A 19861-nucleotide genomic window follows, 5' to 3' on the forward strand; every position below is an offset into this window, starting at 1 on the left:
TTATGCAAATATTTTTCAAATTATAAAAAACTAGAGCAGCCGAGTATGTAAAAAAGAAAAAGAAAAAAAAAATTAATGCCAAAGCTTGCCTTGAAGACTTATTATTAAATAAGATGTTGGAGGAAATCGAATGAATGGGTAAGCCTTTACATGTCCACTATTCCTAATAAAATATATGATGGATACATGCTTTACTTTATATTTGATAAGTTTATCACATACCGGATCATCATTATATAATTGAATTAATTATTTTGAAGTTTTGAAGTGAAAATCAATGCAGATTTCATTATCAACATAATAATTATTATAATTAAAGGTGATTTATTTTAATTTCCATTAATTTTATTTGTAGCCCATATAGCCCATATAGCTTAGAAGGGGTGTACTTGGGAGGTTTTGTGCATAGAACCCCCAAGACAGGTGTTCTCGAAAGTGAGCTCCATGCTATTTGTGTAAACATATGCTATGCAGTAAAAAGAAATATGCTACCTGTTTACATGGAGTCTGACTCTTCACAAGCAATCGATTGTTTGAAACCGAGTGCTCAAAATCAAGGAAGGATGACAATGATTATTATGGCGATTCGAGAGTTGGTAGATATGCATGGAAATATCATCATTACTCATACTAATAGAGAACCAAATATGGTTGCCGATTGGATGGCGAAGAGAACAACAACATTGGAGTCTCCTACGCATTTCTCTCAGGAACCCCCTCAGGGTATAGAGGAGTTCCTTCAGGTGGATCGTTTGACCAGCTCTCTTTAAATTGATTTGGGTTTTTTAACCAAGTTTATGTATCCGGAAAAAAAAAAAAGAGTGTCAATCTGGTTAAGTTAGTCTTGAACCCCTTGAGATTGGCAATATCATTGAGGACTCAAGCTTTCACCTATCTAGTCCTAACTATATGAATGTTAGGCTTATTTCTGGGTAGTTAACTATATTGCAGATGCTCTAGTAAGGCGGAATCTACCTATGGCAAATAGGACCATTGGACCCAATACTACTCAATGGCTTATTGGATTGAGTAATCTTAAAGGCTTTTTCTCAATGAATTTGATTACCTAAAAGAACTATTCCTAATAAAAATGATGAATTCAATTTTTTAGAACAAATTACATTTACACCCCTTGTGTTTACATACATTTTACCTTTACACCCCTAAAGTTTATTTATCACAAGCGTTTCCCTGTGCCTGATTGTTAGTTTTAAATATAAACATACATATTTACTATATGTATTAATATAAAATTCAAAAAAGAGTGATTGAGAGGACTATTGTAAATACAATCACTAAGATATTTACAATGATATATTAAAATAGCCACAGCCAATATGTTTGAGGCTAGGCAAAAGCTGTCCCAATAATGGAGAGTTTTTATTTTATTCTTAAGAACTGAGGTTCGCCTCGGCTAGGTTAAAGGCTAAAGGTTGAAGGTTTAAAGTTTGAGGTTTAGGGTTTAGGGTTTAGAGTTTAGTGTTTGGGTTTGGGTTCAAGATTTCAGGGTTAAGGGTTAGCATTGAGTTTGGGGTTTAGGGTTCATGGTTTAGGGCTTAGGGTTTAGTGTTTGGGTTTAGGGATTAGTGTTCGGGTTTTGGGTTTTGGGTTTAGGGGTTAAGGGTGGCTTCGCATTTAGGGTGTAGGGTACAAGATATAGGAGTTAGGGTTTGGTTTAGGGTTGCTTTGGGTTGCCTGCAATTTCAACATCTAGAAGATCATTCTTCAAAAAGTCCATGCACAAGATTAGATAGCAGATCCCAACTATGGAGGATCGATTCAGCCACCTCTACACACAAAGCAAAAACATCACCTTCCACCTTGTTGATCTATTGTTTCAAAACCTACATCTAGTAAGAAAGGTTTGAATCATTAGATCAACGCTTTAAAGATAAAGGACAAGATGCCTTAAGACACTTAGAGTCTACAGGAAAAGAACTTGGAGTAAGATCATCATTAGTTCAGCAAGTAAAATATGGTAGATAATACAGATTTATTAGATCTTACAATTATTTTTAGTTTAGTTCTAGAGGCGGCGAATAAGAGATGTCTTGTCCTTTTATGAAAAAACTATAATCCTTTCTAAAGGTTTAAACGAAGTGTTTTGTAATAAAATAAAGGGATGATTACTATTATTCCCCTGATCTTTGATTTTATTACTACTGTATCCCCTGTACTTTTCAAAATTTCTAATCCAACCTTTAACTTTGTCTACAATTACTATTGCCCCCTACTGTTAAGTTCCGTTAGTTTACTGATGATGTGGCATCTTTTATATTTTTTCGAAAACCCCAAAATACAATTATACTTATCTCTTTACTTATTTACCCTTTTGTCAAGTTACAGTAGTACCCTTAATTAACTGTGGAGAAAAAAGTAACTATAATCCGTTTTATTCTTAGAAAAAAAAAAAACCAAATAAAGAAATAATGATTGAATAAAACTCAAATAGAAACTGAAGAGGAAGGACAATCGAATTCAACTCAAATTGAAAACTGAATATCACCTAAAATATTTTCAAAATAAAAGAAGTTTAGTAAAGTTGGGAAACCAAATTAGATTTGGGTTTTGCTCATTTCTTTGATTCAAAATAAATGAAGTTTAGTGAAAATGGGAAACCAAATCGGATTTGGATTTTGCTCATTTCTTTAATTCAAAATAATGAAGCTTAGTGAATGCGGGAAACCGAATCGGATTCGGATTTTGCCCATTTCTTTAATTCAAAGTAAATGAAGCTTAGTGAAGGTGGGAAACCAAATCGGATTTGGATTTTGCCCATTTCATTAATTCAAAATAAATGAAGTTTATGGTAAAATTGACATTTAATCTGGTTTTTATAAATGGGGTAGCATCGTCTTTTGATTTCTTAATTTTAATGAAGGGCAAATTGGACATTACATATTCAAACTTAACGGCTACTTAACACCGTTATAAGGAAGGGGGCAACAGTAATTATCCCTAAAATAAATGAAAATATATTCTATATTTTGCACTGACATGAATGTGAAACTCTTGGTATGGAACTATGGATTTAAAAAACTGGATAAAAAACATCTAGGGGTGTCAATTTATAGCCCGAACCGTTAAAACCGAACCGCCCCAGCCCGTTATAGCCTGAACCGGCCCAAACCGAACCTTAATGGGCCGTAATTGGGCTGAGGGTTGTGGAGCCCGCACCAACCCGAAACCGAACCACAACCCGTTATAACCCGTTTTACAACTCGTTTTGTAATTTTACATTAAATAGTATTTGAATCATTATATTACCATTAGGTAGTTGGTATAGACAATTAAAAAAATTAAGCATGAATTCAAAGATCAAATAGTCATTTTACTAATTAATATCTAGGTTCTTGATTTCTATAGAATGGGTGGGCTTTTTTTAATGGAAATTGACCAATAGCAACTTTGCTTTCTATATAATTTTCGCTTTTGTTGTAGGATGCTCAATTGTTTATTCTTGTTCTTTTTCTTACCCACCATAAACCGTTAGTCAACTTGAATCTTAACCGTTAGTTAGCCCGAACCCAAACCAAAACCTGTCCGAAACCGTTATTTTGTTAATATGCTGTGTTTGGGCTAGGTGTTTTTCAGCGCGAAACCGTTAGGCCCAACTCGAATCCGCCCCAAACCGCACCGTTGACACCCCTAAAAACATCAAAGAACAACCCAGTTCAGACTTCATGATATTGGATTTTTCTGAAAATATGATCAGATTTTTTTAGAAAGTAACAAGATTTTTAAATACTAGAAACCAACTATCGTATTTAATGTTTAGGGTACAAAAGAAATATATGCAACTCCAGAAGTTCAAGTGCGTGTTGATGAGATTTGGGGACAAGGGTAACCTAGTTGGTGTACTTCATGAATGCAGGAAACATCTGCATTTTAGTACAATGAGTTGAAATATGAACAAAATTAGATCTATGGCCGATGGATAATAACTTTCTAGAATTCAAAATTGAGATCATAGAAAGTATGGAAGTTTTCTTATGTCCCACATAGTCTTCATTTAGAATTCATTAAATTAGGGTTTAATATTTTATCATGAGGTTATTAGCATCATTTTCAAAAGTTGGGAGGTATGCAGTTCCTCTCTATATTATTTACTATAACAAGTTTATTGTTTAATAATCAAGGGGCTTTTCCCCTTTGTAGAACAACTAAGCTTAGTTGAACTCTTTCACTTACCTTCAACTAAGCTATTTCATAACCAAAATCTCACTTTCGTTGACTAAATTATTTAATAACCGCATTGTTTAATAATCAAGGGGCGGTGTACTTATTTTCGTGCTTTCTCACACTACAAGAAAAAAGAAATTACTGACTTTTATTTAGTGTCGGTTTCAAGTAAATTAGTGGCGGTTTTGTAGAAAACGCCACTAAATTCAAGCAAATTAGTGACGATTTTGTATAAAACGCCACTAATCTACACTATTTCAGTTCATAAAAATGACCGAAAAATTGCCTCCAATGACCGAAATTTTGCCTCCTTGCCCACCACTGCGCGCCCTTTTTTTCACTTGGTACTTGGGAGAATGCAACGAGTTAAGTCACTCGAGCTGAATGCCTACTCGCAATTTCCCAACCTGCCTCTCTCTGTGGCAAATCTCAACTCGTCTCTCTGAAGTGGGGGTTTCCAACAACTACCAGCTCCAAAGGCTCGAACTGCTTGATGGTAATGAGCATATCCTCAAGATCCAGATGGTCGGTGCGCGGGGATGACAGGCTAAAGAAAAGACAGAAGGCGGAAACAACTGAAAGGGGAAAAGCAAAGCAAAGACAGAAGGCGGCAGTGTCATCTCTTCTTCATTTTCACCGAGATCGATTCGTTCTCGCCGGCGATATCCATCACACCAGGCTCAAAACCTCTAAGGTATCAGTGGGTTCCGAATTTATTCTTACTCTTTTTTGAATAACATCAAGTGGTTGCCACTTTGCCTCTCCAAAAGTCATACAGTTCCTTGCCTTCTATAAGCACCCTAACTCGCCTGTGATTTCTCTCAACGTTCATAGATTGCTGGTTTCTAGTGTCATGGTTGCATCTAAGATGCTTGATGACATGTAAGCTCTAGCTCTCTTATCTCTTTCTCTCTGTTGCTGTTGCTCTCTCAGACACACACACAAACACAGTTTATTGATGTTGATGATAATTATATTGGGGCTTATGAATTGGGTTATTGATAAATTGAATGATCTTTTCTGGGTTATTTACAAATTTGGTTTCTGGGTACTGGGTTGGATTTGAAATCAAGTTACCTGGATATTTTAGTGAGAGGTTATAGGTCAAGATGATGGGTGAAATGGATTCTCTGTTTCTAGTTTTGTTCTTCAAGTTGAATTGTTGGGTTTTCTGATCTGCAAAACTTAGATTGGTGTCCAGTATCTTAGGGATTTTGTACTGAAACCTGCTGAGAGGAGAGGGAGGTTATTGCAAGAAGCTTAGGGTTTCAGGAAGCAAGATTCAATTTTTCCTTTCTCTCTCTCTGTCTCTCTGTTTATGGTTGGCGGCGGAAGTGGGTATTGGGTGGATTCACATAGAAGATGGACCGGTTTGTAGAAACATATGGGTTTCTTTAAAATGTTGAGCATGTCATTCCAAGCTGGGATTAATAAAGAGTTAATCCCCTCTCCTTTCTTTTGGGCATTGTCATCCCCTTTTGCTGTTAAAATTGATAAAAGTTTCCTAATATTTTAATATTTTTATTTTGCAGCAAAGCAATGGAAGAGGATGATAACCAACGGCCACATTCGTGGGACCTAGTTTTACAAGGAAGCCTCCAAAGTATGAACGGTTCATTCGTCCTTCCGGCTTGTGGTTCACTAAGGCCCATGTTACACACCCTGAGCTTAAGTGCACATTTAATCTAGAGATAATTGGAGTGAAGAAAATTCCCAATGGTCAGATGTATACTTCTTTGGGTGTTATGACCAGGGGAACTATCATTGAGGTAATATTAAGGCCTAGTCTTCGTGGTTCTTTTGATAGCTTCACTACAAGAAAAAATGCAATTGGTGACTATTGTTTTATTTTTAACTGACCGTTTTTTCTTTTTGAATATCATTTGACAAAAAGTGACCAGTCTCAATTTCCTAACTTGTTCTTAACATTATCTTTGATTCCTAACTGATTTCATGTATGTTTGATTGAGGGATGATTGATTGCCTATTGAAAGCCCTACTGCTTCATTTATATATTATAATAACTTAATCAGTGCATGATAGGACAAGTACCAAAATTCCCCTATGGAGATTTACCCACATACCCGTATTACAGAATGATAGCATGAATATGATTGTGCTGATTGAAGTTTTAATCAGGATACGTAAAATAAACAAATTGATGCAACAGCTGAAAACCATTTAGCAGATGTAAGTCACAACCATCTTACTAAATTCTGCTCCTAACATCTGATTCAATCAGTCTCTTTTGAGTCTTGGATGATCTTTGAACTCTTGTCTGAAGATACGAGGAAACAAATCACCATAATTAGAAAATAATAGATAAGTGAACCAATTATGGGTGGAAAGAAATGAAATGTGGTAATTTCCTAAGCTGTTGTTTTTACCGGGTAATGGAAAATTATTTAGGTACAACCAAGGCTGCTTTAGATCTTTTTTCCTTTTTGATTTGTCAAGCCAGAGTATTAATTATGAAAAGAGTGGCATTGCTTTAGGTCTAATGTGCCAACTCATATGAGGAATACTCTTTGCAATATTTTCAGTATACTTGAAATGTCATCCTCAAGTAAGTATTTAGGTACTAACCTTAATGTTTCATTGCCTTTTCCTCTGCGGGCCGGCAAGCCCTTACAAAATCTGTTTTGACTGCCAGTCCCTACTTACTATATGGGTGTTTTGAAATCCCTAAGCAGGTCTATGACAACCTGAAGTTGTGAAGTGTTTCCAATAGCCTTGGTAAACAATTACTGGTTTTCTCAGTGTTCTCATTCTAGAACTTGAGGGAAATTGAAACACTTCACAACTTTATAATTGAAACAAAACCATGTATAGTGCATGAAAAGGTATTCCATATGCTGTTGAGTATGTATAGATAATTACAGAACCAGATTGTTAATTAAGGTGTTCCATCTTGTTCGTTATTAAGGTTTGTTAGTTTAATTTTGGGTTCTAATTATAAGAATTCATATGGTGACACGTGAGCCGATACCAAAGATTTGGGGTGTGTGGTATGTCATTTAGTAGGTGATGAACACGGCATGAGTTGGTTCTTTTGTTCATTCAAGCACTCAAAGCTGGAGGAGAAGGAGGGATTAGGGAAGTAAGTGTCTATTAGTGACATGATATTTAATTAAAGGGTTGTTAATTTGAAAGTTGGAATATTCTAAACCTTATCCGGTTCATGAAAAAATATGTTATTGGGTTGTTAGTTGTTTAACAATTTTTATTTCTAGTTTAGCTCATATGATGCATTTAACAAAGAGAAGCAATTAAAGGATCATCTCTAGTGATGGATTTCAGAAAAGTTTTAGAAATTCAAATTCAGATTTGGAACTGTAAGAAAAAGAACAGAGGGCAGAGTGTTGATCTGTTTTTAGAAATCAAATTCAGATTTGGGAACTGTAAGAAAAAGAAGAACAGAGGGGCAGAGTGTTGATATGTTAACATGAGATGGAAAGCAACAGAGATGAATGGATGATTCCTTCCCACTTTGGGTTAACTAGAGGTGAGTAGAAGTGAGGTGGAGAGAGTGGAAAAGTGATAAAATAAAAAAAAAAAGAGATTCTCTGATTCTTTCTCTCTCTAAGAGTTCTTTTTTTCTTTTTGGGTTTACCCTTTTCAGCCTTGGTAAGGAAGAGTGAAGAGAAGGTGAAGTTGTGATAGGTTGGATAGAATATCCCCTTTTCTCCCATTTGGTATGGGTTTAACAACATAGAGCATAAAGGAACATACTGTTCAAAGACCTAATTATCAGTTTTTAGAAGTTTAAATATATTATGGAGTAGAAGATCTCCATGTCTGCTAATTTGACCCACAATCTGATCTTCAGAAATCAGAAAAAGTACTAAATGGCACTTGTAGATTGAGAATTTTTCTTTAAACCGCTATTTTCTCGTGTTTTGCCATTTTCCCACATTTTGCTAATCTTGTATCTTTAAGGTGTCAAGATCAATGCAACCAGGAAGAACCACATTAACAGATGTAGAAGTGATTCTTGGGTAGGCTTCTTGGGATCTTGGTTGGATCTTGGGATCTTACCTTTCTTTCTTTTCTATTCTACTACTGTGGCAAGATCCAAATCGGGAAGGGGAGGGGGTGAAAGAGAGAGAAAGAGATGGGGGAGGGATGCTGCTGGGTATGGGGAACGGTGGGTGGAGTTTCTAGGGTTGCCGCAGGGGTAGGGAGGGTTCTTTGTAGGCTATGATAGGGTTGGATTAATATTGGGGCCACTTGCATGAGAACAGTTCTCTAGTAATTGCTAGTTGGAAGTAGCTAATCAGGGCTTTGGGCTTTTGGCCTGATTTTTGTTTTTCAGGCTTAGCTAAGGCAGGACATAAGTTTTCGTATGGTGTTTGGTCAATCCTACCCCAAATAATTGACTTGACCCCATGTTCTGGCCATAGAGAAGCCAAGGTAGGGCCTGGAATCTGGCCTAGTGTCAGCCAAATAAATAGAACTAATGCAATATAGGTTTCTTATGTACTAGATATGGCATCAGTTAGTTAGTTCTCCACTACATACATCTGTGATGCTACAACCTGGATAGAATGCTTCTTGTTTTGATTTGCAAAATAACTCATCACACCATGGTGGGAGCATTAGTTTACCATATCCCAGTTACTGAAAGTTGTATAAAGTGAATTCATTTTCTGATTTTGTCTTCTTTTAGTTGGGTTAGGATACATCGAGTGCATGTATGTTTGTATTTTCACCTTTGTTTTTCGGCCATTAGGCTCAATAAAGTTTTACCCCGTGGCAGCCTGGCTGGGGGGGGGGGAGGTTCTAGTTTCATTATGATAGTTGATATCTTGTGGGCTGGGAGCTATGGTGCCAAAATATCAATGATGATGAATAAGTATATACAAAACTTGATTTTCTTTTGAAGTGAAGCTTTTGGTTCAAGACTGATTGCAATTTGAGAGAGTGTGATTTCCTTGTATGTTGGGTGTTCCAAAACTCAAAAATATTACCTACTTGGAGATCTATTGCTGATGCAATCCTACTCCCTTCAATCCGTGCTTGGTTTTCAGTTCACTATTCGAAAGATTGTTTTCCAGCCTAGTATGGCATACTGCCTTGGTGATTTATCCCACTGATGTCTTCGTTCTTACAGCTTGCACGAACATCATTTCCTTGTCTAATGATTGATTGTTCTTAGGTACTTTTTACCTATGTAATTTACCAAGGTGATTTGTGGTGTAGAGTTCCGTATCCTTTAGATTATTAAAGCTGAACTAGAATATACATTTCCATTGAGTAATTTGATGCAGTGCTGGTTATGGTGGGGTGGAATTTGAAAAGCACCAGGTAAACATCTTGAGCTCGAGATTTTCATAGGCTCCTAAATAACCTCCCCATAGTTTCTGATTCCTGGTTCATGTGTTATTCATAGTAGTCACCCAGCAGCATCAAGGTTTTCAATTTCAATCTTGTATGCTTAAAGGTTCTAGTGAGCAATGTGGAGCTTGGTGGTGCTGTACCAATCAAAGCCTTGTCGGATTTTGAGTTTTTCAGCAGGAAGGACTATACATATCCTTAGGCAGAATTGTGGCCAGGGAGTTTATGAGAGCATCTGAGGAGCTGTGTTAGCAACTGGTCCCTTTGTTCCCAAGTGGATTCTACCTCATGGAATTAAGATACTCTGATGGATCCACTCTCTTGCCCTGGCTGGCAAATTGAATAGGATGTTCTGCTTTCTTCCTTCCCCTTGTCCTCTCCCTCCCATGGCCATGTGTTCCATTCTAATTTGCCTTCTCTTTTCTCTTTTAACTTTCACTTCCCCACCCCCTCCACCGCCTCTTCCTCAGTGGAATGACATGTCAGTGTTTTTAATTGGACAGTTACAAAGACTGAAAGCTATATTAATTTTGCTGGTTTGATAGGCACTAAAGCTATATTCCCTTGGCCTTTTTGCATTCACTATTATAGTAACCAGCGACCCACCTCATCCTTGTACTGTTCTTTTGGCCCTGAACCCAGTGAGAAAAGAAGAGAAAGTTTCAATAATACTCACAGGGGAAAACAGAGGAGAGAATATGACAGCAAACCAGTAACTCTCTCTTTCTTTCCTTTTCAATAATGCATTTGTTTTGTGCACCTCATAAAGATCCAATCTTTCTCCATTCTAAGAGCTGAAAATGTTGTTGGGCTTCAAAATTTATTTCGTCATGTACTGATGTACTTCAATTTCAGATCTTCCATTGACTTTTCGATCCAATAAACCATCTCTGGTCTAGCTCTTTTATGTTGAGAGTATGTAGTTTTGGTTCCAAGTTTTTGATTCTCATGTATGAAACACAAAGAAGAGCTGTCATGGATTTCTAAGTCTGTCAATTTGATTTTCTGTGGAAGAGGGAAGGTAGTTTCAAATTTGATTTCTAAGTCTGCACGATATCTAACAATGTCAGAATATAAATCATGATCAGATATGCAGATGGTTCTTCTTGATAAAATTCTTATTCTTGTCTTCAAGAACTAGAATTGATTAGTCAGAGCAGCAGCTGTAGTATTACATGTTTTTATATAAACAATCCTTCCTGTTGCTTTTTGTCCTAATAACCCATTTTCCCTGTTACATGCTTATCATGAGTTGGCACTACCAGAAAATGAACGAGACATCTCAGTAAGTAGTGGAGTACTTCTGGAGACAAAGCTTTTTGAAGAGCTTTGTCTTTAGTTGTTAAAATTTGATTTGTAAACTTTCTTTATTATGTTACTGTATTCAGCAATTAGAATGTGGATAACAAGGACCGTAGACAACTCAAACACTCTTTACACCTATTGTGACAAATTTCTCTTATCAGTTTCCTTATCTCTTTCTTTGTCATGTCAATTGGAGAGAATTTGAAGTAAAAAGAAATTCCATTGTTTGTTCTCCATATTTTTAGTTGTCAAACTTGTGGATCCCTGATGTGGTAATTTGAATTATTAAAATGTTGTAATTGAATGTAGTGGCCTTTCTCAATCAAGGTGTCGGCATAAGCTGGGTACAGAAGACATTATGTTGCACAAAACTTGGTTCTTGCTACTTTGAAGCAACAACCGGTTGGAGGGCTTCCTGTTTCAACCTCACATTCTGTGATTCCCGCTTCTGGCTCAATTGATCCAAGGTAATAACTTATTTCTTATTTGTTAATTTCTTATCTCAGATTACCTTCCACATTGAATGCTGAACTGAGTCAACTAATTTGTCTGGAAGTTGCTACCCAAGAATAGTTATTAAATGACACTATAGCCCTTGATATAATATCATATGAATCTGGTGGTTTCTGTTGTGGTTGCATTTAAGTTTTCTTTCTTTCTTTTTTCTGAAGTGCTGCGTAGTGACTGTATGTTTATGAATCACTGGTTTATCCTTAACATGGTTCTGATGCACCTGTTTTCCTTTCTCACTTCTTGATAGAATTTTGGTTATTCTATCCTGCGTAATATTCTGAACATTACATGATCCGTCTTTTGAATTTTCTTGTTCTGCAATTGTATATAGATTGGAAGAGTTGAACTGAGCTTCCAATGTTCCTAGTGGCTCTACATAATTGTCCTTCACTCCTGGAGTAAAAAGCCAGTGTTTCTGCCATCTCTCTTTTCGTCATACCTGACTGATTCGGTACTCTTTTTAGAAGAATATTTATTTCCATTATTCTTCATGTTGCTGCTTGTGTATCTTGCTAGAAGAGGAAATTCTGTAAGCTTCTTTCCATATTCGATTGTTGGGGTTATAGTGGGGTGGGTGTAAAGTGTAATCGTCGAGGCTGGGAAGAACGTAGCTTTCTGTGTGGAGATAAAATTTTATTGTATGCAAGCTATGGTCAGCACATTTTACCCTCTTCTTTGTCCCTGCTTCCATCTTCATGGAGATACGTACGTAGAGAATTTCATCTCTCTTATTGCTGAACTGAGTCAACTAATTTTGTACTTTAGTTGCAACTTGCAAATTTTGTACTTTAGTTTGCATTTTCTACTTATCCTAACAAACTGATTGAATCAAAATTTTGGTTCTGCAGCTGTGCCACAAGCTTGCAAAGCATCCTTGGCCCAATTTCTGGAGAAGTGCAAGGAAAGGTAATTTTATCTTTTACCATGGTTTATATCTTGATGCGTCCAAAATCTGCTCAGCCCTTGGATCTCTACGTGATGTCCTGCAAAACGAAAGCGTCAGATGTGGCCCGACCGCTGGGGTCGGGAGTCCACCTCCGAAGGCTAAGTCGCTTGATGAACTTAATCACAAACGGCTCACGAGGAACACAGACAAAAAAAAAAAAAAAACGGGAACGGGAACAAAGAAAACGGGGCGCCCGATAGTTTAAGTCTATCGCAATATTCCAATCCGAGTCTCGTATAGTATTCTCCTTGATCGATTGATCCGTCCCTCACCTTGTATAGTAGTGAGGTTTATATAGAGTGTACCTTCGAATCTCCTTCGTTGGATGCACTCGAGCCTTCTTCGGGTAGTCGCGGGATCTCATTAGTAAGATCCATTGAGCGATAGACTTCTACTAGTTTGGGCTAGTAGAGGACTCCTGAGATAACCGTTAGGTTATGCGATAGTTATCCCTTTGATGATGATTATCCGCAGCCGTCAGTTTGAGTCTGCTGTCATCAGGGTGATTACCCTAATCCATAAGTAAGATTAGAGCACGCTTGCAGCCGAATGATCTTTCTTCTTCAGCAAGCCATCCTCTGGATCCGGTTCGCTCGGGAGCGATTCGGTTTTCTCCGTCTCGACCGGGGTCGAGGGTCGGACCAGGTATGAACCCGGTCTGATCATAAACTCTCCATATCACGAGCCCCCGGACCAGCGTTCGGTCGATCCCGAGGGCTTGGTTTTTAACTGGGTTCGTCGTCGGGTGATGATCTCGCATGCTTCATTAAATGTCATATCACATTTAATGCGGTGGTCACTTTTCCTCGAGCGTTGTGAGTGTAAGGCCACATGTCTTTGTTGCAGTTTGTCTGTCGTGGCTCACGTCATCCAAGCGACGGTTTCCGAACGCCTATTTCGGATTCATGAGTTCAAACTTTCAAAACGCTTTGAATCTTGATCGTCAATTTTGAATCAATCTCGATCGTTCGATTCCCAAACACTCGTGCGGGAGTTTTAAAAGCGGTTCGTTGTCTTCGTAGGTTTCATTCTTCCCCGTCTGGAATTTGAACCTTTGTCGTCTACTTTGCGCCTTCTGCTCTCAAGCTTCCGTCTCACCGAATCGGTAAGTTTCTGATCTTTTCTTTTGTAGTTTACCAAACGAGTAATGGCGGACGATAGGGCTTCTTTAGTACCCCATGTTGGTGATAGCAGTGATGCTTTTGCTTCTCCTGCTCCCGAACAGTCGGATAGTGATAACAAAACCCTAACCGTCCTCTGTCAGGAGTTCGCTGAAGTTTCTCAAAAAGGTTTTGAAAGAAAAACCAAACTTCTCTGTCCTTGTCGAGTCTGGATCTTCCAAGATCGTTGATTCCTCTAGGCAACCTCAAACCTCCGGGTCCAATGGTGGGCCTGGCTCTGTTCCCTCCATTTATAATGGAGAAACTCTTCTTTTCGCTGTCCAAGATTTTGACCTTCCTTCCTCATATCGAGTTAGGGCTCCCCACCCTGATGAGAGGGTTGATTCATCCCTTTCGGGTGAATTTTCTCTGTACACAGATACACTGGAAAGCGGGGTTCACTTTCCCTTTTTTAATCCTTTATTTTCCACAGTTTAGAATCACTGGAACATTTGTCCCGGAATGCTCCTCCCCAATAGCTGGCGCTCATCGTCGGCTTCTGGGTTTGTGTTTTGAGCTTGGCATCACGCCATCTCTTTCTCTTTTGTACATTTTCATGTTCTTTCTATCTCCCATCCTCCCGGATGGGTCTTTCTTTCCAAACGCAATAGGGCTGAACTTGATTGGAGGGGCAGCATCCTTGCCAAAGGAACTTGCCCTTCTAACCACAAAAGATGGCGCGAACGATATTTTTTCTGTCGAGCGCCTCCTTCAGATCTTAACTTCCCGACCACCTGGAGGAGGTTTACTTCTTCGTCCGAAAGTAACCGGGGCCTTCCCTTATCCAAAGAAGACGAGGCGGCCATCATGAAGATCAAATCCATTCCGTGGTATCAAGAGATACATGGATATGAAATGGAGTATAACTCCATCCTTAGATCGGGGCTTGGCTCATTGTGAGCTTCTAACCATCATCCTTTGATTTGACTGAAGTGATATGTCTTGAATTCGATTCTTGTCCTTCTTCTTTGCGGTGCCTCCCCGAACAAACCACGAAGCCTCGGGTGAAGGCCGCTAGAGCCGTTGTGACAGCCGAGCAACGATCGCCCGGGGTCTTGACTGCAGATCAAGAGGCTTCTCTTCCCTCTCCCGACCCCTCTTACGGGGGTATCGAAATATCGGGCCGAGCTGATGCTTCGGGTAAAGGGAAGAAACCAATGGTGGAGAGGGCCACCGTTTCCTCCTTCGTCCGAACCAAGAGGAGGCATGACACAATTGATGCTCCCTCCAACAAAAAATCCAAAGCTTCGACGGATGGTGAGGAAGTCTTCCTCCCCCGTGGACCCCGAAGATGACCGACAGGGTCACTCGGGATCCCGAGAAAGCTGCAGTGGAGCTCTCTCGGCTTGCTCCTTCGATCACCGGGAGTTTGAAGCCCTGGATGACACCTCCCTTGTGAGTCAATCTACAAGGTAACGGTCTTCTTGCTTATTTATGTTTTCATAATTTCTTATGACTTCTTTTGATATCTTCCATCTTCCCGGGAATGCCGTGTTGAGCTTTATCAACACATGGAAGCATTGAGCCGTGTTGGTCGCACCCAGCTCCTTGCTTGCAAACTTGTGAAGAGAAATTGGCCAAGGCCAATTCGAAATAGACCAGCTGCTGCAGCCACTGTAGAGCTGCGAAAAGCATGAGGAAAAGTGACCTCCCTCAAGGAAGCCCTTGAAGCTTCAAGAATTCGTGTCTCTGCTGCCGAGCGAGGCCGAGAAGCAAAGGCCGCTGCCACGTTGTTTGGTGACCGCCTTGAAATTAAGAGTAGGGATCTCGAAGAACATCTGAAGTTGGCAATCCCTAGCAAGCCTGAGAATATAAAGCCAAACCTTCGGAAGGAGTGCATCCGGAAATACCGGACAGCGTACCTTTCTCCAATTGCTAGGTTTCTACAACATTCGGGCTTATCGCATTGGGCGAAACGACGTTTGGGAGCAGATCCTTGAACGATCCACGACTTCGACACTGCTCCTTTTCGTGAGGTATGCCACCCGGAGGTCTTCGGGAAAGTTGGTATGGATCTCCCAGACTGGGCCCAGGGAGTAGATAATCCTTTTCCAGCTGACCCTCAGTATGAGGCATATCTAGATGACGAGCCGACACTCCAAGAGGAGAAATCACAAGCCGAGTCTCAAGTTGTTGCTGTAGAGGATTCAGCCGATGCCATTCTTGAGGAAGGCTCTTCTCGGGATCCCGAGAAAAGTCATCCCGACCGGGGTCCCTCGGGCAACAATGGAGAAAAGGCTTAGGGTGTTGTTCCTTTGTAAAGATGTACCCTCATTTTAATGAATAGACATTTCTTTACTCATGTTGGCCTCAAAATTTCCCCATCTCTTGCCGAAGTATTGCCTTGAATATCAAAGTATTAATGATAAAACTTATCACTTAACTCTTCATTCTTCGCCGAATAATGGTCTTGTAAAAATGTTGTGAAGATGCGTTTCGGGAAGATGCGTTAATCTTCCCCACCACTTCATTTATTGCAAAGTCCGCACGTTTCCCTTCTGCGAGTTCAAACGTTTTCTGCTTTTGTGTACCATTCACTGTTTCCAATGAATCGGAAATACCTCCATTATTTTAATGGCGGTGGACGATTGAAGGTTTCTCTCGCACCGGTGCTCGCTTCCACATGTTCCCATGTGGCATCCCTTCGACCGTTGATCTTGCTTTTACGGATTTCGAAGCGTCGTTTCGATCCGGGTCGTCGGTTGTCCTTAGCCTTCAACCGTCGTCTTATACCCGAGGCTATTTAAAGCCTTCGTGGGTACTCTCCATCTATCCCGACTTCGCAAGATAGATTTGCTAAAGTGCCAAAGCAACCTTTCGTCCTTCGGCCCTCCGTATTCCTCGTACTTCGACGACAGCTCTATCCATTTCGAACAAGTGAGTTTTTTGATTTCTCATCTCTTTCCCCTCTTCCCCCAAAGTAACGCACGTAGTTATACTTGGGGTTTAGTTTGTTGGTCCGTCGGATGCTTTAGAAAACTAGGGTTTCCCCATTGTTGATGTCGTTTATTTCCGTATCGATACGGCTGTTTTCTCTTTTTTTTTTGTATAGTGGCTCCCAAGATCAACCCAGACTTTATCGAGCAAAATCTCGCAAGAATAGCGTTCGTCGGTGGTGATTGGGGCCGGTCGGTGGTTTCAGCTAGTGAATCCTCCAAGCGTAAGCGGCTACGGCGGTGAATCTTCAAGTCGATTCTGCAGCTTCGTTGATGCCGTCCTGCGCCTCCTTTGCCCGAAGTGACCGCTCGTCTTTCCCGGAAGATCTTGATCACTCCGTTGCCGATGGTCCCGGCGGCAATCCGGCTGGTGAGCTCGTTGGTGAGCCTGTCGGTGCACCCCCGAAGGAGACTCTTCGGGCATCCGGGGCAACTATGTTGGCGTCGATGAAGGTGTGGCCCAGCAGTGCTGCTCCTATTTCTAACTCCGGTGCTTGTTTGGCATCCTCCTCCTCTCCTTCGAGTTGGAGGATTTTTCTACCAGAAGCGCCGTCGGATGACAAGTGATGAAGCTCATCCTTCTCTTGGTGTAGTTCGTCCTTCTCATCCTTCGCCTGAATTAGTGTCAAACGAGTTTGACAGGCGTTGGAATGGTGTCTGGCTGCTTGAATGACTCTTGAGAGCGCAGTTCTTTCCAAACTTCCAGATGAAGTCTTTACGGTCACTGGTGATGTAAGTCTTTCTTCATTATCCTCCGATTTTGAAAAATTACTTTTCTGCTCCTCGCTAACTCGAAAGTTGTTTGCGGAGTCTTCTTGTAACTTCCACAACCAAGTGGAGCTTACTAGACTCGGGGGTTGAGCAATGAAGTTTCTAGGCTTCAGGGAATCTCCGAAGCTAAAGATGTTGAGATTGCTCGCCTTCGAATCTAGCTTGGGAGGTGGCGGGAGAAAAGAATTCGATGATTGGTCGTCTTCGGTCGATTTGGATGATGCCGGGGAGAAGATCCGGCGACTAGAACGGACGTTGGAAAGTCGGGAGCTAAAGGATCTGAAACATTACCCGAAAGACAAGCCGTCGTCCCTTTGCCCGAATCCCTTCCAACTGATGTTCGCAGAGCCTGCGTATTCAAGTATTTACATAGTAAGCCTTTTGTTGATATGCTGAATGCTTATAACTTGCAGGCGTACCGGGATGGTGAGAACGAAGTATGGGAATCAATATTAAGGAAAGATCCTCATTTTGATACGACTCCCTACAATCTTGTTTGCCATCCTGAAGTATTTACCAACCAGGTATTCCTCCTCCCGACTGGACCAAGGATAAGATTGATCCTCCACCTTCCGATCCGGATATTATGCAATATCTGGAAGATTCTCCTGTTTATTCTCCGCTGGAAGAAGTTAATTATGACGAGCTTGTGCCGAATGCGAGTTTGGTCGAGGACCATTCTTCTTCTGGACAAGCTAGGCAAAGAGTATGAAATTGCAGAGGATTTTCTGAATATTGAAATATTTTTGTAATCCTCATTTCTTCTCTTCTTTTCCTTGACTCCTCACCAATGGTTGACTCATATGTTTGTTCTAGCAAAGTCGCGTCGATCTTGTATAACTTGTTAACATCACTGTAATGACTTTCTTCTTTGATCGAGAGATTGTATCCAGCTCTTGTAATTGTTTTGATACTGGCCTCTTTGGATCTTCGAAGAAATAAGAAATTACTTTATCTTGAACTTTGCTAGCCACTTGAATCGCCGTTGCATTAGGTCTTAGTTGTGCAAAAACAATGCCTACACTTAAGGATTTCCGGAGAAATACAATAAGTCCGAGAAGGAACTCACTCGGGTTTTAAACCGATGCCTTATACTTAAGGATTTCCGGAGAAATACAATAAGTCCGAGAAGGAACTCACTCGGGTTTTAAACCATGCCTTATACTTAAGGATTTCCGGAGAAATACAATAAGTTTGAGAAGGAACTCACTCGGGTTTTAAACCGATGCCTTATACTTAAGGATTTCCGGAGAAATACAATAAGTCTGAGAAGGAACTCACTCGGGTTTTAAACCGATGCCTTATACTTAAGGATAATTCAAAAATTCAATAAGTCTCGAAGGAACTCACTAGGGTATTAAACCACGCCTTGCAAAAGGAACTCACTCGGATTTTCATCCGATGCCCCGACTTAAGAAAGTTCGAAAGATTTTCCATAAGTGTTGAAGTGTTGAAGGACCCACACGAATTTTCATCCGATGCCTTATAGTTGGATCCTGTTCTTGAATGTGGTGTATGATGCTCCCCAATCAAAAGATAGTTTGTTGAAAACCAAAAATTGCATTGATTGAGTTGAAAATGATTACATCGCGAACAAAATTGAAATCATCTTCAAGGATAAAACTTTTTGAGATGCCTAGCATTCCACGAACGATCCAATTCTTTCGGGAATCAATGTTCTTCAGCTTGTAAGCTCTCAACCACCGGTTTCACAACCATATAAGGTCCTTCCCAAGAAGGGTCCAACTTTCTTTGGTGCGCGGGTCGAAGCTGGGTGTTTCTCAACACCAAATCTCCGGCTAAGTACCGACGATTCTTTACTCGAGTATTATAATGAGACGCTATCATTCTTTGATAATGTTGAGTTCGTGCTATTGCCTTTGCCCGAACTTCGTCCAACAAATCAAGACTATCAAGCAGTCCTTGTTCATTTGCTTTTTCCTCAAACTCACGATCCCGTCGTCCCCGCCATTATCTCCACGGTGCCAATGCTTCGATCCATATGCCAACCTGAATGGAGTTTCTCCTGTAGGTGTTCGAACCGTAGTTCTATAAGCCCACAGTACATTATATAGTTCTTCACCCAAGAAGCTTTGTCGCTTCAGTCTTCTCTTTATTCCTTCCAGTAGCGTTCGGTTAGTAACCTCTACCTGGCCATTGCTTTGGGGTATGCCACCGAGGACATACGATGCTCGATCATATATGTTGCACTTGCTCAAATTGTGGCAGTCGTGAGTACCATGGTCGGTGACAATTATCTTTGAAATCCCAAAGCGATATATGATTGATTCAAGCACAAATTTCTCCACTTTTTCTCGTAATTGTCGCCGTCCTTCCACCCATTTTGTGAAGTAATCAATTGCTACTATCGGATATTCCCGTCCGCCCGATGCCTTGGTGAATTAGCCCATTATATCAATTCCCCACATTGCAAAGGGAATGGATTTAGAATTGAAGTCATAATTTCCCCGGGCGCTTCGATCTTTAGCATGAATTTGACAGTTACTACATCACGAACGTAGTCCATAGCCTTCTTGGATCTTAGGCCAATATAACCCCGTCTTAGAATTTTGTGGGCCCTCTCCACCCATGTGAGCGCCACAAATTCCTTCATGAACCTCCCAAAGCTGAGTTTGCTCCTTCGGGGCCTATACATCTCATAAGGGGTCCCATAAGATCTTTTATATAGTCCCCCATTCCAATGACAAATC

Source organism: Hakea prostrata, chromosome 7 (assembly GCF_041222555.1).
Source record: "Hakea prostrata isolate BN-2017 chromosome 7, UWA_Hpros_2, whole genome shotgun sequence".
Taxonomy (NCBI): domain Eukaryota; kingdom Viridiplantae; phylum Streptophyta; class Magnoliopsida; order Proteales; family Proteaceae; genus Hakea; species Hakea prostrata.